The following is a 15,499-nucleotide window of genomic DNA, read 5'->3' as shown; positions in this document are numbered from 1 at the left end:
TTCCCACTTTTGTCAAAATCTGCAAAAACGGACATCTCTTGGAATTCAATAAAAATTACACTGTATACACAAAATTGAACGCTGATTTTGATAGTAGTATAAGTTTTCCCGTGGGCTGAGTAATTAACGAAATTTACGTAACAAAAGTGCAATTCGCTTTTATCTTCCGTTTTCTACCTAAATTTAAAAAACTAGAAGTGCTAAGCAAAAATAAACCTGATTTTCGGAATTCTCGTTCAATTTTGAGTGGAAATCATGTATTTTTACCTAAATCTAGAATTTAGCCAAAATTGAAAAAGTGGGAAGGGTATAGCCTTCCCACTTTTGTCAAAATCTGCAAAAACGGACATCTCTTGGAATTCAATAAAAATTACACTGTATACACAAAATTGAACGCTGATTTTGATAGTAGTATAAGTTTTCCCGTGGGCTGAGTAATTAACGAAATTTACGTAACCAAAGTTCAATTGGCGCAACAACTTTTATCTTCCGTTTTCTACCTAAATTTAAAAACTAGAAGTGCTAGGCAAAAATAAACCTGATTTTCGGAATTCTCGTTCAATTTTGAGTGGAAATCATGTATTTTTACCTAAATCTAGAATTTAGCCAAAATTGAAAAAGTGGGAAGGGTATAGCCTTCCCACTTTTGTCAAAATCTGCAAAAACGGACATCTCTTGGAATTCAATAAAAATTACACTGTATACACAAAATTGAACGCTGATTTTGATAGTAGTATAAGTTTTCCCGTGGGCTGAGTAATTAACGAAATTTACGTAACAAAAGTGCAATTCGCTTTTATCTTCCGTTTTCTACCTAAATTAAAAAACTAGAAGTGCTAAGCAAAAAATAAACCTGATTTTCGGAATTCTCGTTCAATTTTGAGTGGAAATCATGTATTTTTACCTAAATCTAGAATTTAGCCAAAATTGAAAAAGTGGGAAGGGTATACGCCTTCCCACTTTTGTCAAAATCTGCAAAAACGGACATCTCTCCTGGAATTCAATAAAAATTACACTGTATACACAAAATTGAACGCTGATTTTGATAGTAGTATAAGTTTTCCCGTGGGCTGAGTAATTAACGAAATTTACGTAACAAAAGTGCAATTCGCTTTTTATCTTCCGTTTTCTACCTAAATTTAAAAAAACTAGAAGTGCTAGGCAAAAATAAACCTGATTTTCGGAATTCTCGTTCAATTTTGAGTGGAAATCATGTATTTTTACCTAAATCTAGAATTTAGCCAAAATTGAAAAAGTGGGAAGGGTATAGCCTTCCCACTTTTGTCAAAATCTGCAAAAACGGACATCTCTTGGAATTCAATAAAAATTACACTGTATACACAAAATTGAACGCTGATTTTGATAGTAGTATAAGTTTTCCCGTGGGCTGAGTAATTAACGAAATTTACGTAACAAAAGTGCAATTCGCTTTTATCTTCCGTTTTCTACCTAAATTTAAAAAACTAGAAGTGCTAAGCAAAAATAAACCTGATTTTCGGAATTCTCGTTCAATTTTGAGTGGAAATCATGTATTTTTACCTAAATCTAGAATTTAGCCAAAATTGAAAAAGTGGGAAGGGTATAGCCTTCCCACTTTTGTCAAAATCTGCAAAAACGGACATCTCTTGGAATTCAATAAAAATTACACTGTATACACAAAATTGAACGCTGATTTTGATAGTAGTATAAGTTTTCCCGTGGGCTGAGTAATTAACGAAATTTACGTAACAAAAGTGCAATTGGCGCAACAACTTTTATCTTCCGTTTTCTACCTAAATTTAAAAACTAGAAGTGCTAGGCAAAAATAAACCTGATTTTCGGAATTCTCGTTCAATTTTGAGTGGAAATCATGTATTTTTACCTAAATCTAGAATTTAGCCAAAATTGAAAAAGTGGGAAGGGTATAGCCTTCCCACTTTTTATCAAAATCTGCAAAAAGGGACATCTCTTGGAATTCAATAAAAATTACACTGTATACACAAAATTGAACGCTGATTTTGATAGTAGTATAAGTTTTCCCGTGGGCTGAGTAATTAACGAAATTTACGTAACCAAAGTTCAATTGGCGCAACAACTTTTTATCTTCCGTTTTCTACCTAAATTTAAAAACTAGAAGTGCTAGGCCAAAATAAACCTGATTTTCGGAATTCTCGTTCAATTTTGAGTGGAAATCATGTATTTTTACCTAAATCTAGAATTTAGCCAAAATTGAAAAAGTGGGAAGGGTATAGCCTTCCCACTTTTGTCAAAATCTGCAAAAACGGACATCTCTTGGAATTCAATAAAAATTACACTGTATACACAAAATTGAACGCTGATTTTGATAGTAGTATAAGTTTTCCCGTGGGCTGAGTAATTAACGAAATTTACGTAACAAAAGTGCAATTGGCGCAACAACTTTTATCTTCCGTTTTCTACCTAAATTTAAAAAACTAGAAGTGCTAGGCAAAAATAAACCTGATTTTCGGAATTCTCGTTCAATTTTGAGTGGAAATCATGTATTTTTACCTAAATCTAGAATTTAGCCAAAATTGAAAAAGTGGGAAGGGTATAGCCTTCCCACTTTTGTCAAAATCTGCAAAAACGGACATCTCTTGGAATTCAATAAAAATTACACTGTATACACAAAATTGAACGCTGATTTTGATAGTAGTATAAGTTTTCCCGTGGGCTGAGTAATTAACGAAATTTACGTAACCAAAAGTTCAATTGGCGCAACAACTTTTATCTTCCGTTTTCTACCTAAATTTAAAAACTAGAAGTGCTAGGCAAAAATAAACCTGATTTTCGGAATTCTCGTTCAATTTTGAGTGGAAATCATGTATTTTTACCTAAATCTAGAATTTAGCCAAAATTGAAAAAGTGGGAAGGGTATAGCCTTCCCACTTTTGTCAAAATCTGCAAAAACGGACATCTCTTGGAATTCAATAAAAATTACACTGTATACACAAAATTGAACGCTGATTTTGATAGTAGTATAAGTTTTCCCGTGGGCTGAGTAATTAACGAAATTTACGTAACAAAAGTGCAATTGCGCAAAATTTTATCTTCCGTTTTCTACCTAAATTTAAAAACTAGAAGTGCTAGGCAAAAATAAACCTGATTTTCGGAATTCTCGTTCAATTTTGAGTGGAAATCATGTATTTTTACCTAAATCTAGAATTTAGCCAAAATTGAAAAAGTGGGAAGGGTATAGCCTTCCCACTTTTGTCAAAATCTGCAAAAACGGACATCTCTTGGAATTCAATAAAAATTACACTGTATACACAAAATTGAACGCTGATTTTGATAGTAGTATAAGTTTTCCCGTGGGCTGAGTAATTAACGAAATTTACGTAACAAAAGTGCAATATCTTTTATCTTCCGTTTTCTACCTAAATTTAAAAAACTAGAAGTGCTAAGCAAAAATAAACCTGATTTTCGGAATTCTCGTTCAATTTTGAGTGGAAATCATGTATGTTTTTTACCTAAATCTAGAATTTAGCCAAAAATGAAAAAGTGGGAAGGGTATAGCCTCCCCACTTCTTTGTCAAAATCTGCAAAAACGGACATCTCTTGGAATTCAATAAAAATTACACTGTATACACAAAATTGAACGCTGATTTTGATAGTAGTATAAGTTTTCCCGTGGGCTGAGTAATTAACGAAATTTACGTAACAAAAGTGCAATTCGCAAAACTTTTTATCTTCCGTTTTCTACCTAAATTTAAAAAACTAGAAGTGCTAGGCAAAAATAAACCTGATTTTCGGAATTCTCGTTCAATTTTGAGTGGAAATCATGTATTTTTACCTAAATCTAGAATTTAGCCAAAAATGAAAAAGTGGGAAGGGTATAGCCTTCCCACTTTTGTCAAAATCTGCAAAAACGGACATCTCTTGGAATTCAATAAAAATTACACTGTATACACAAAATTGAACGCTGATTTTGATAGTAGTATAAGTTTTCCCGTGGGCTGAGTAATTAACGAAATTTACGTAACAAAAGTGCAATTCGCTTTTTTATCTTCCGTTTTCTACCTAAATTTAAAAAACTAGAAGTGCTAGAGCAAAAATAAACCTGATTTTCGGAATTCTCGTTCAATTTTGAGTGGAAATCATGTATTTTTACCTAAATCTAGAATTTAGCCAAAATTGAAAAAGTGGGAAGGGTATAGCCTTCCCACTTTTGTCAAAATCTGCAAAAACGGACATCTCTTGGAATTCAATAAAAATTACACTGTATACACAAAATTGAACGCTGATTTTGATAGTAGTATAAGTTTTCCCGTGGGCTGAGTAATTAACGAAATTTACGTAACAAAAGTGCAATTCGCTTTTATCTTCCGTTTTCTACCTAAATTTAAAAAACTAGAAGTGCTAGGCAAAAATAAACCTGATTTTCGGAATTCTCGTTCAATTTTGAGTGGAAATTATGTATTTTTACCTAAATCTAGAATTTAGCCAAAATTGAAAAAGTGGGAAGGGTATAGCCTTCCCACTTTTGTCAAAATCTGCAAAAACGGACATCTCTTGGAATTCAATAAAAATTACACTGTATACACAAAATTGAACGCTGATTTTGATAGTAGTATAAGTTTTCCCGTGGGCTGAGTAATTAACGAAATTTACGTAACAAAAGTGCAATTCGCTTTTATCTTCCGTTTTCTACCTAAATTAAAAAAACTAGAAGTGCTAGGCAAAAATAAACCTGATTTTCGGAATTCTCGTTCAATTTTGAGTGGAAATCATGTATTTTTACCTAAATCTAGAATTTAGCCAAAATTGAAAAAGTGGGAAGGGTATAGCCTTCCCACTTTTGTCAAAATCTGCAAAAACGGACATCTCTTGGAATTCAATAAAAATTTACACTGTATACACAAAATTGAACGCTGATTTTGATAGTAGTATAAGTTTTCCCGTGGGCTGAGTAATTAACGAAATTTACGTAACAAAAGTGCAATTCGCTTTTATCTTCCGTTTTCTACCTAAATTTAAAAAACTAGAAGTGCTAGGCAAAAATAAACCTGATTTTCGGAATTCTCGTTCAATTTTGAGTGGAAATTCATGTATTTTTACCTAAATCTAGAATTTAGCCAAAATTGAAAAAGTGGGAAGGGTATAGCCTTCCCACTTTTGTCAAAATCTGCAAAAACGGACATCTCTTGGAATTCAATAAAAATTACACTGTATACACAAAATTGAACGCTGATTTTGATAGTAGTATAAGTTTTCCCGTGGGCTGAGTAATTAACGAAATTTACGTAACAAAAGTGCAATTCGCTTTTATCTTCCGTTTTCTACCTAAATTTAAAAAACTAGAAGTGCTAGGCAAAAATAAACCTGATTTTCGGAATTCTCGTTCAATTTTGAGTGGAAATCATGTATTTTTACCTAAATCTAGAATTTAGCCAAAATTGAAAAAGTGGGAAGGGTATAGCCTTCCCACTTTTGTCAAAATCTGCAAAAACGGACATCTCTTGGAATTCAATAAAAATTACACTGTATACACAAAATTGAACGCTGATTTTGATAGTAGTATAAGTTTTCCCGTGGGCTGAGTAATTAACGAAATTTACGTAACCAAAGTTCAATTGGCGCAACAACTTTTATCTTCCGTTTTCTACCTAAATTTAAAAACTAGAAGTGCTAGGCAAAAATAAACCTGATTTTCGGAATTCTCGTTCAATTTTGAGTGGAAATCATGTATTTTTACCTAAATCTAGAATTTAGCCAAAATTGAAAAAGTGGGAAGGGTATAGCCTTCCCACTTTTGTCAAAATCTGCAAAAACGGACATCTCTTGGAATTCAATAAAAATTACACTGTATACACAAAATTGAACGCTGATTTTGATAGTAGTATAAGTTTTCCCGTGGGCTGAGTAATTAACGAAATTTACGTAACAAAAGTGCAATTCGCTTTTATCTTCCGTTTTCTACCTAAATTTAAAAAACTAGAAGTGCTAGGCAAAAATAAACCTGATTTTCGGAATTCTCGTTCAATTTTGAGTGGAAATCATGTATTTTTACCTAAATCTAGAATTTAGCAAAAAATTGAAAAAGTGGGAAGGGTATAGCCTTCCCACTTTTGTCAAAATCTGCAAAAACGGACATCTCTTGGAATTCAATAAAAATTACACTGTATACACAAAATTGAACGCTGATTTTGATAGTAGTATAAGTTTTCCCGTGGGGGCTGAGTAATTAACGAAATTTACGTAACAAAAGTGCAATTGGCGCAACAACTTTTATCTTCCGTTTTCTACCTAAATTTAAAAAACTAGAAGTGCTAGGCAAAAATAAACCTGATTTTCGGAATTCTCGTTCAATTTTGAGTGGAAAATCATGTATTTTTACCTAAATCTAGAATTTAGCCAAAATTGAAAAAGGGAAGGGTATAGCCTTCCCACTTTTGTCAAAATCTGCAAAAACGGACATCTCTTGGAATTCAATAAAAATTACACTGTATACACAAAATTGAACGCTGATTTTGATAGTAGTATAAGTTTTCCCGGTGGGCTGAGTAATTAACGAAATTACGTAAGTAAACAAAGTGCAATTGGGCAACAACTTTTATCTTCCGTTTTCTACCTAAATTTAAAAAACTAGAAGTGCTAGGCAAAAATAAACCTGATTTTCGGAATTCTCGTTCAATTTTGAGTGGAAATCATGTATTTTTACCTAAATCTAGAATTTAGCCAAAATTGAAAAAGTGGGAAGGGTATAGCCTTCCCACTTTTGTCAAAATCTGCAAAAACGGACATCTCTTGGAATTCAATAAAAATTACACTGTATACACAAAATTGAACGCTGATTTTGATAGTAGTATAAGTTTTCCCGTGGGCTGAGTAATTAACGAAATTTACGTAACCAAAGTTCAATTGGCGCAACAACTTTTATCTTCCGTTTTCTACCTAAATTTAAAAACTAGAAGTGCTAGGCAAAAATAAACCTGATTTTCGGAATTCTCGTTCAATTTTGAGTGGAAATCATGTATTTTTACCTAAATCTAGAATTTAGCCAAAATTGAAAAAGTGGGAAGGGTATAGCCTTCCCACTTTTGTCAAAATCTGCAAAAACGGACATCTCTTGGAATTCAATAAAAATTACACTGTATACACAAAATTGAACGCTGATTTTGATAGTAGTATAAGTTTTCCCGTGGGCTGAGTAATTAACGAAATTTACGTAACAAAAGTGCAATTCGCTTTTATCTTCCGTTTTCTACCTAAATTTAAAAAACTAGAAGTGCTAGGCAAAAATAAACCTGATTTTCGGAATTCTCGTTCAATTTTGAGTGAAAATCATGTATTTTTACCTAAATCTAGAATTTAGCCAAAATTGAAAAAGTGGGAAGGGTATAGCCTTCCCACTTTTGTCAAAATCTGCAAAAACGGACATCTCTTGGAATTCAATAAAAATTACACTGTATACACAAAATTGAACGCTGATTTTGATAGTAGTATAAGTTTTCCCGTGGGCTGAGTAATTAACGAAATTTACGTAACAAAAGTGCAATTCGCTTTTATCTTCCGTTTTCTACCTAAAATTAAAAAACTAGAAGTGCTAAGCAAAAAAAAAACCTGATTTTCGGAATTCTCGTTCAATTTTGAGTGGAAATCATGTATTTTTACCTAAATCTAGAATTTAGCCAAAATTGAAAAAGTGGGAAGGGTATAGCCTTCCCACTTTTGTCAAAATCTGCAAAAACGGACATCTCTTGGAATTCAATAAAAATTACACTGTATACACAAAATTGAACGCTGATTTTGATAGTAGTATAAGTTTTCCCGTGGGCTGAGTAATTAACGAAATTTACGTAACCAAAGTTCAATTGGCGCAACAACTTTTATCTTCCGTTTTCTACCTAAATTTAAAAACTAGAAGTGCTAGGCAAAAATAAACCTGATTTTCGGAATTCTCGTTCAATTTTGAGTGGAAATCATGTATTTTTACCTAAATCTAGAATTTAGCCAAAATTGAAAAAGTGGGAAGGGTATAGCCTTCCCACTTTTGTCAAAATCTGCAAAAACGGACATCTCTTGGAATTCAATAAAAATTACACTGTATACACAAAATTGAACGCTGATTTTGATAGTAGTATAAGTTTTCCCGTGGGCTGAGTAATTAACGAAATTTACGTAACCAAAGTTCAATTGGCGCAACAACTTTTATCTTCCGTTTTCTACCTAAATTTAAAAACTAGAAGTGCTAGGCAAAAATAAACCTGATTTTCGGAATTCTCGTTCAATTTTGAGTGGAAATCATGTATTTTTACCTAAATCTAGAATTTAGCCAAAATTGAAAAAGTGGGAAGGGTATAGCCTTCCCACTTTTGTCAAAATCTGCAAAAACGGACATCTCTTGGAATTCAATAAAAATTACACTGTATACACAAAATTGAACGCTGATTTTGATAGTAGTATAAGTTTTCCCGTGGGCTGAGTAATTAACGAAATTTACGTAACCAAAGTTCAATTGGCGCAACAACTTTTATCTTCCGTTTTCTACCTAAATTTAAAAACTAGAAGTGCTAGGCAAAAATAAACCTGATTTTCGGAATTCTCGTTCAATTTTGAGTGGAAATCATGTATTTTTACCTAAATCTAGAATTTAGCCAATATTGAAAAAGTGGGAAGGGTATAGCCTTCCCACTTTTGTCAAAATCTGCAAAAACGGACATCTCTTGGAATTCAATAAAAATTACACTGTATACACAAAATTGAACGCTGATTTTGATAGTAGTATAAGTTTTCCCGTGGGCTGAGTAATTAACGAAATTTACGTAACAAAAGTGCAATTCGCTTTTATCTTCCGTTTTCTACCTAAATTTAAAAAACTAGAAGTGCTAGGCAAAAATAAACCTGATTTTCGGAATTCTCGTTCAATTTTGAGTGAAAATCATGTATTTTTACCTAAATCTAGAATTTAGCCAAAATTGAAAAAGTGGGAAGGGTATAGCCTTCCCACTTTTGTCAAAATCTGCAAAAACGGACATCTCTTGGAATTCAATAAAAATTACACTGTATACACAAAATTGAACGCTGATTTTGATAGTAGTATAAGTTTTCCCGTGGGCTGAGTAATTAACGAAATTTACGTAACAAAAGTGCAATTCGCTTTTATCTTCCGTTTTCTACCTAAAATTAAAAAACTAGAAGTGCTAAGCAAAAAAAAACCTGATTTTCGGAATTCTCGTTCAATTTTGAGTGGAAATCATGTATTTTTACCTAAATCTAGAATTTAGCCAAAATTGAAAAAGTGGGAAGGGTATAGCCTTCCCACTTTTGTCAAAATCTGCAAAAACGGACATCTCTTGGAATTCAATAAAAATTACACTGTATACACAAAATTGAACGCTGATTTTGATAGTAGTATAAGTTTTCCCGTGGGCTGAGTAATTAACGAAATTTACGTAACCAAAGTTCAATTGGCGCAACAACTTTTATCTTCCGTTTTCTACCTAAATTTAAAAACTAGAAGTGCTAGGCAAAAATAAACCTGATTTTCGGAATTCTCGTTCAATTTTGAGTGGAAATCATGTATTTTTACCTAAATCTAGAATTTAGCCAAAATTGAAAAAGTGGGAAGGGTATAGCCTTCCCACTTTTGTCAAAATCTGCAAAAACGGACATCTCTTGGAATTCAATAAAAATTACACTGTATACACAAAATTGAACGCTGATTTTGATAGTAGTATAAGTTTTCCCGTGGGCTGAGTAATTAACGAAATTTACGTAACCAAAGTGCAATTGGCGCAACAACTTTTATCTTCCGTTTTCTACCTAAATTTAAAAACTAGAAGTGCTAGGCAAAAATAAACCTGATTTTCGGAATTCTCGTTCAATTTTGAGTGGAAATCATGTATTTTTACCTAAATCTAGAATTTAGCCAAAATGAAAAAGTGGGAAGGGTATAGCCTTCCCCACTTTTGTCAAAATCTGCAAAAACGGACATCTCTTGGAATTCAATAAAAATTACACTGTATACACAAAATTGAACGCTGATTTTGATAGTAGTATAAGTTTTCCCGTGGGCTGAGTAATTAACGAAATTTACGTAACAAAAGTGCAATTCGCTTTTATCTTCCGTTTTCTACCTAAATTTAAAAAACTAGAAGTGCTAGGCAAAAATAAACCTGATTTTCGGAATTCTCGTTCAATTTTGAGTGAAAATCATGTATTTTTACCTAAATCTAGAATTTAGCCAAAATGAAAAAGTGGGAAGGGTATAGCCTTCCCACTTTTGTCAAAATCTGCAAAAACGGACATCTCTTGGAATTCAATAAAAATTACACTGTATACACAAAATTGAACGCTGATTTTGATAGTAGTATAAGTTTTCCCGTGGGCTGAGTAATTAACGAAATTTACGTAACAAAAGTGCAATTCGCTTTTATCTTCCGTTTTCTACCTAAATTAAAAAAACTAGAAGTGCTAGGCAAAAATAAACCTAATTTTCGGAATTCTCGTTCAATTTTGAGTGGAAATCATGTATTTTTACCTAAATCTAGAATTTAGCCAAAATTGAAAAAGTGGGAAGGGTATAGCCTTCCCACTTTTGTCAAAATCTGCAAAAACGGACATCTCTTGGAATTCAATAAAAATTACACTGTATACACAAAATTGAACGCTGATTTTGGTTGTAGTATAGATTTTCCCGTGGGCTGAGTAATTAACGAAATTTACGTAACCAAAGTTCAATTGGCGCAACAACTTTTATCTTCCGTTTTCTACCTAAATTTAAAAACTAGAAGTGCTAGGCAAAAATAAACCTGATTTTCGGAATTCTCGTTCAATTTTGAGTGGAAATCATGTATTTTTACCTAAATCTAGAATTTAGCCAAAATTGAAAAAGTGGGAAGGGTATAGCCTTCCCACTTTTGTCAAAATCTGCAAAAACGGACATCTCTTGGAATTCAATAAAAATTACACTGTATACACAAAATTGAACGCTGATTTTGATAGTAGTATAAGTTTTCCCGTGGGCTGAGTAATTAACGAAATTTACGTAACAAAAGTGCAATTGGCGCAACAACTTTTATCTTCCGTTTTCTACCTAAATTTAAAAAACTAGAAGTGCTAGGCAAAAATAAACCTGATTTTCGGAATTCTCGTTCAATTTTGAGTGGAAATCATGTATTTTTACCTAAATCTAGAATTTACTAAAATTGAAAAAGTGGGAAGGGTATAGCCTTCCCACTTTTGTCAAAATCTGCAAAAACGGACATCTCTTGGAATTCAATAAAAATTACACTGTATACACAAAATTGAACGCTGATTTTGATAGTAGTATAAGTTTTCCCGTGGGCTAAGTAATTAACGAAATTTACGTAACAAAAGTGCAATTCGCTTTTATCTTCCGTTTTCTACCTAAATTTAAAAAACTAGAAGTGCTAGGCAAAAATAAACCTGATTTTCGGAATTCTCGTTCAATTTTGAGTGGAAATCATGTATTTTTACCTAAATCTAGAATTTAGCCAAAATTGAAAAAGTGGGAAGGGTATAGCCTTCCCACTTTTGTCAAAATCTGCAAAAACGGACATCTCTTGGAATTCAATAAAAATTACACTGTATACACAAAATTGAACGCTGATTTTGATAGTAGTATAAGTTTTCCCGTGGGCTGAGTAATTAACGAAATTTACGTAACCAAAGTTCAATTGGCGCAACAACTTTTATCTTCCGTTTTCTACCTAAATTTAAAAACTAGAAGTGCTAGGCAAAAATAAACCTGATTTTCGGAATTCTCGTTCAATTTTGAGTGGAAATCATGTATTTTTACCTAAATCTAGAATTTAGCCAAAATTGAAAAAGTGGGAAGGGTATATTGCCTTCCCACTTTTGTCAAAATCTGCAAAAACGGACATCTCTTGGAGTTCAATAAAAATTACACTGTATACACAAAATTGAACGCTGATTTTGATAGTAGTATAAGTTTTCCCGTGGGCTGAGTAATTAACGAAATTTACGTAACCAAAGTTCAATTGGCGCAACAACTTTTATCTTCCGTTTTCTACCTAAATTTAAAAACTAGAAGTGCTAGGCAAAAATAAACCTGATTTTCGGAATTCTCGTTCAATTTTGAGTGGAAATCATGTATTTTTACCTAAATCTAGAATTTAGCCAAAATTGAAAAAGTGGGAAGGGTAAAATTACAAATTATGGGTAGCCTTCCCACTTTTGTCAAAATCTGCAAAAACGGACATCTCTTGGAATTCAATAAAAATTACACTGTATACACAAAATTGAACGCTGATTTTGATAGTAGTATAAGTTTTCCCGTGGGCTGAGTAATTAACGAAATTTACGTAACAAAAGTGCAATTCGCTTTTATCTTCCGTTTTCTACCTAAATTTAAAAAACTAGAAGTGCTAAGCAAAAATAAACCTGATTTTCGGAATTCTCGTTCAATTTTGAGTGGAAATCATGTATTTTTACCTAAATCTAGAATTTAAAAATTGAAATGAAAAGTGGGAAGGGTATAGCCTTCCCACTTTTTGTCAAAATCTGCAAAAACGGACATCTCTTGGAATTCAATAAAAATTACACTGTATACACAAAATTGAACGCTGATTTTGATAGTAGTATAAGTTTTCCGGTGGGCTGAGTAATTAACGAAATTTACGTAACAAAAGTGCAATTGGCGCAACAACTTTTATCTTCCGTTTTCTACCTAAATTTAAAAAACTAGAAGTGCTAGGCTAAAATTAGCCTGATTTTCGGAATTCTCGTTCAATTTTGAGTGGAAATCATGTATTTTTACCTAAATCTAGAATTTAGCCAAAATTGAAAAAGTGGGTAGGGTATATACCATTCTGAATCGATCTTAACAATTTGCGAACATACACGACATTTTCTGAATGTTCAATTTCAGGAAATGGCATGACGCCTCGAATAGCCTTCCACTTGTTTTTGGGTGACATTCAAACGTTCCCAAAAGAATTATATTAACAATTGGGCGAAAAAAGATAGTTCTACAAGGGAGAGAAACAACAACCTACCTAGTTCGACGAAAAACAAATGCACCCATTATTTCCATCAAGTGTTTGTGTATATTTAGGGAATAGTCAACAAGTCATCACGTGAACTCCTCTTAAAAAGCGAGTTTAAGAGATTTTCACGAAACGACAAAGCTGATTGATTTTTCAATATAAAAAACCTATACTGATTCCACTGTTCATAATATTCCCTATCTTAATCTGGTCAATCAAATAAATATGTATCCATGTCCCTTAAAGAATGCGGAATTTTTTTGCCTAAGCAACGTTCGTAAATCAAATCCTTCCCACTTCGTTGTCGCGGGTGGTTTCACCGTCAGGTAAACAAGACCCTGGAAATTCCTGGATGACATTGAATATTAGGCAATATAATACATGCAAAAAATAAGAGAAGGTTGATACCTTGTCCGAGAAGTAGATTATCCAGAGTGAGATTTCAATCGTTAACCGTTCGATCTGCCCCTTTAACAAACGTATCGCCAATTAACGTTTTGCTTCCGGATTAACAGTCCGACACAACGACAATACACGTTAGTGGAAGCATCGTAGAAAGTCAAACTTGCTTAAACAACCTAAAAAAATTCAAAACATCAAATCTGATCGCTGGTATAAAGAAGAAATAAGAAGCCACTTTCTTTAAAAGAACTCGGCCATAGAACAAGTATTATAAACCGTAGAAATTGAGATGTGATACGACGACGTATCAGTTAATCTCGAATCACATTTTGGACGATTATAATAAGATTCTGAACGGTCCAGAAAAGTATCTCAAATAACCCGAAGATCGAGTACCAGTTCCTGTAAACTATTGATGATCTGCTCGGATTCATCTTTACGCAGGAAACCGTTATCAATATGGATGGTCTGCACTCGCGACGTGTGGTCACCCTGTATAAGTTCTTTATGGAGAAGGGCAGCACAAACGGCGGAATCAACTCCGCTCTTACCAGCATGAGCACGATCTTATCACGTCCGACCATACACCGAATGCAATCGATACACTGTTGCTCGCGTTTCTCCAATGTGAAACCTCCTTGCAATCCACAGATGTCCAACAAGAAGTTATGCAACATTTTTCGTCCTGTTATTTTAGACCAGCCATTAAGATCAATGTTTTGCAATCAATGGAAAAGAAACCAACATACCATTTTCAATCAAGTCATGGAACTGGACTCCGTAAAGACGGAGTTAAGTATCAACAATAGCAGAAATAATGTGACGCGAAGATTTAGCGACGCAACGCAACGCTTCTGCAACCTTGTCAACACTGTCACCATAGGGACCGCAACACCATTTGCCGAGTGTCTAAGACTTTAAGCAATGGGCACTCAGTTTCTACTTGGATCTCGAATTGCCTATCTTCGCGAACATCTTTTCTCTCCACCGTTCCACCTTTACAAAACTAAACAAAACAACAAATAAATGAAAAGAAAAAAAAAACGTTCTAATTATTTTATGACATAATTGTTAATTTAGACATGTTAAATACTGCTGTGAAATAGTTTGAATAATAAAAATTTGCTATAAAATAGAAGTTGTTACCTAATTTCTAGTTGAGCATGCCATAACAACTTCCCAGCATTGGAAGACCGCACGTAAAGATTACTGAGTCGTATAGTGGGGCTATCCGCCGCGTAAACTGAGTTGGGACCTGTTCAAAAGTAATGTAAAATTTCATTTTTGGCTCAACCATTTAACTTGACCCTGAACATATGTACACACTTCCATGTTTCCAAAAGTTAAGTGTAAGTGTTAATAACATGTGTCTTAATAACATTAAGCAAACAAGCCAACTAAAAAATGCCTGTGATTCGTTTTTGGTTTCAATCTTTACCTCCTGAAGTTATAATTGCTTTGTAGTCTCGTTGAAGCAGAAGGGCAGCTAGGGTTTCAAGGGCTAGCATATCAGATTCCACACATTGTTCACTGACTCTGCAATCAATAAACTGAAATATACATTTTTAAATTAAGAAATTGTTTATATCATCTATCAGCTATCACCTATGGCTTTGTGAATGGGTGTCTGCCTGGGAAGCTGAAGATTTGGAATCAGTCTTCACTTTTGAAAAAAATTGATCTAAAGTAATAGGTCATGTGTTGTTTCATTTTACCACTTTACCATTTGTTTTACAAAACTAGTAGCAGGGAACAAATGTATCATCCCCCAACTTTAAGTTTTACCTGCAAATTTAAGGATACCAAAAAAAGTCACTTTATTAACATGATTGCAGATTTTTTAAATTACCTTAAGCATTTTTTTCCAATTTTTCCAATGACACTTAGTAGGCATCAAGACATCCTATGTTCCTTGTTCCAAGTTCAATAACAGTTTAGCTGATATAAATATTTGTCACAGATTTGCATGTGAAAGCCAAATATAAATCAAAATTACTGTTGATAGATCATTTCAAGATTGCTTACATGAAGCCGGCATTGTGCAGATCGGCACAATGAGCAGATTTTTTCCAGTCTTTTTTTGCACACTGTAGGACTGGGGACTGCAGATAGGAACAGCACCTAAA

Source organism: Daphnia magna, linkage group LG8 (genome assembly GCF_020631705.1).
Source record: "Daphnia magna isolate NIES linkage group LG8, ASM2063170v1.1, whole genome shotgun sequence".
In the NCBI taxonomy this organism is placed as follows: domain Eukaryota; kingdom Metazoa; phylum Arthropoda; class Branchiopoda; order Diplostraca; family Daphniidae; genus Daphnia; species Daphnia magna.
The sequence above is the reverse complement of the archived record's forward strand: the minus strand, read 5'-3'. Positions refer to the sequence as shown.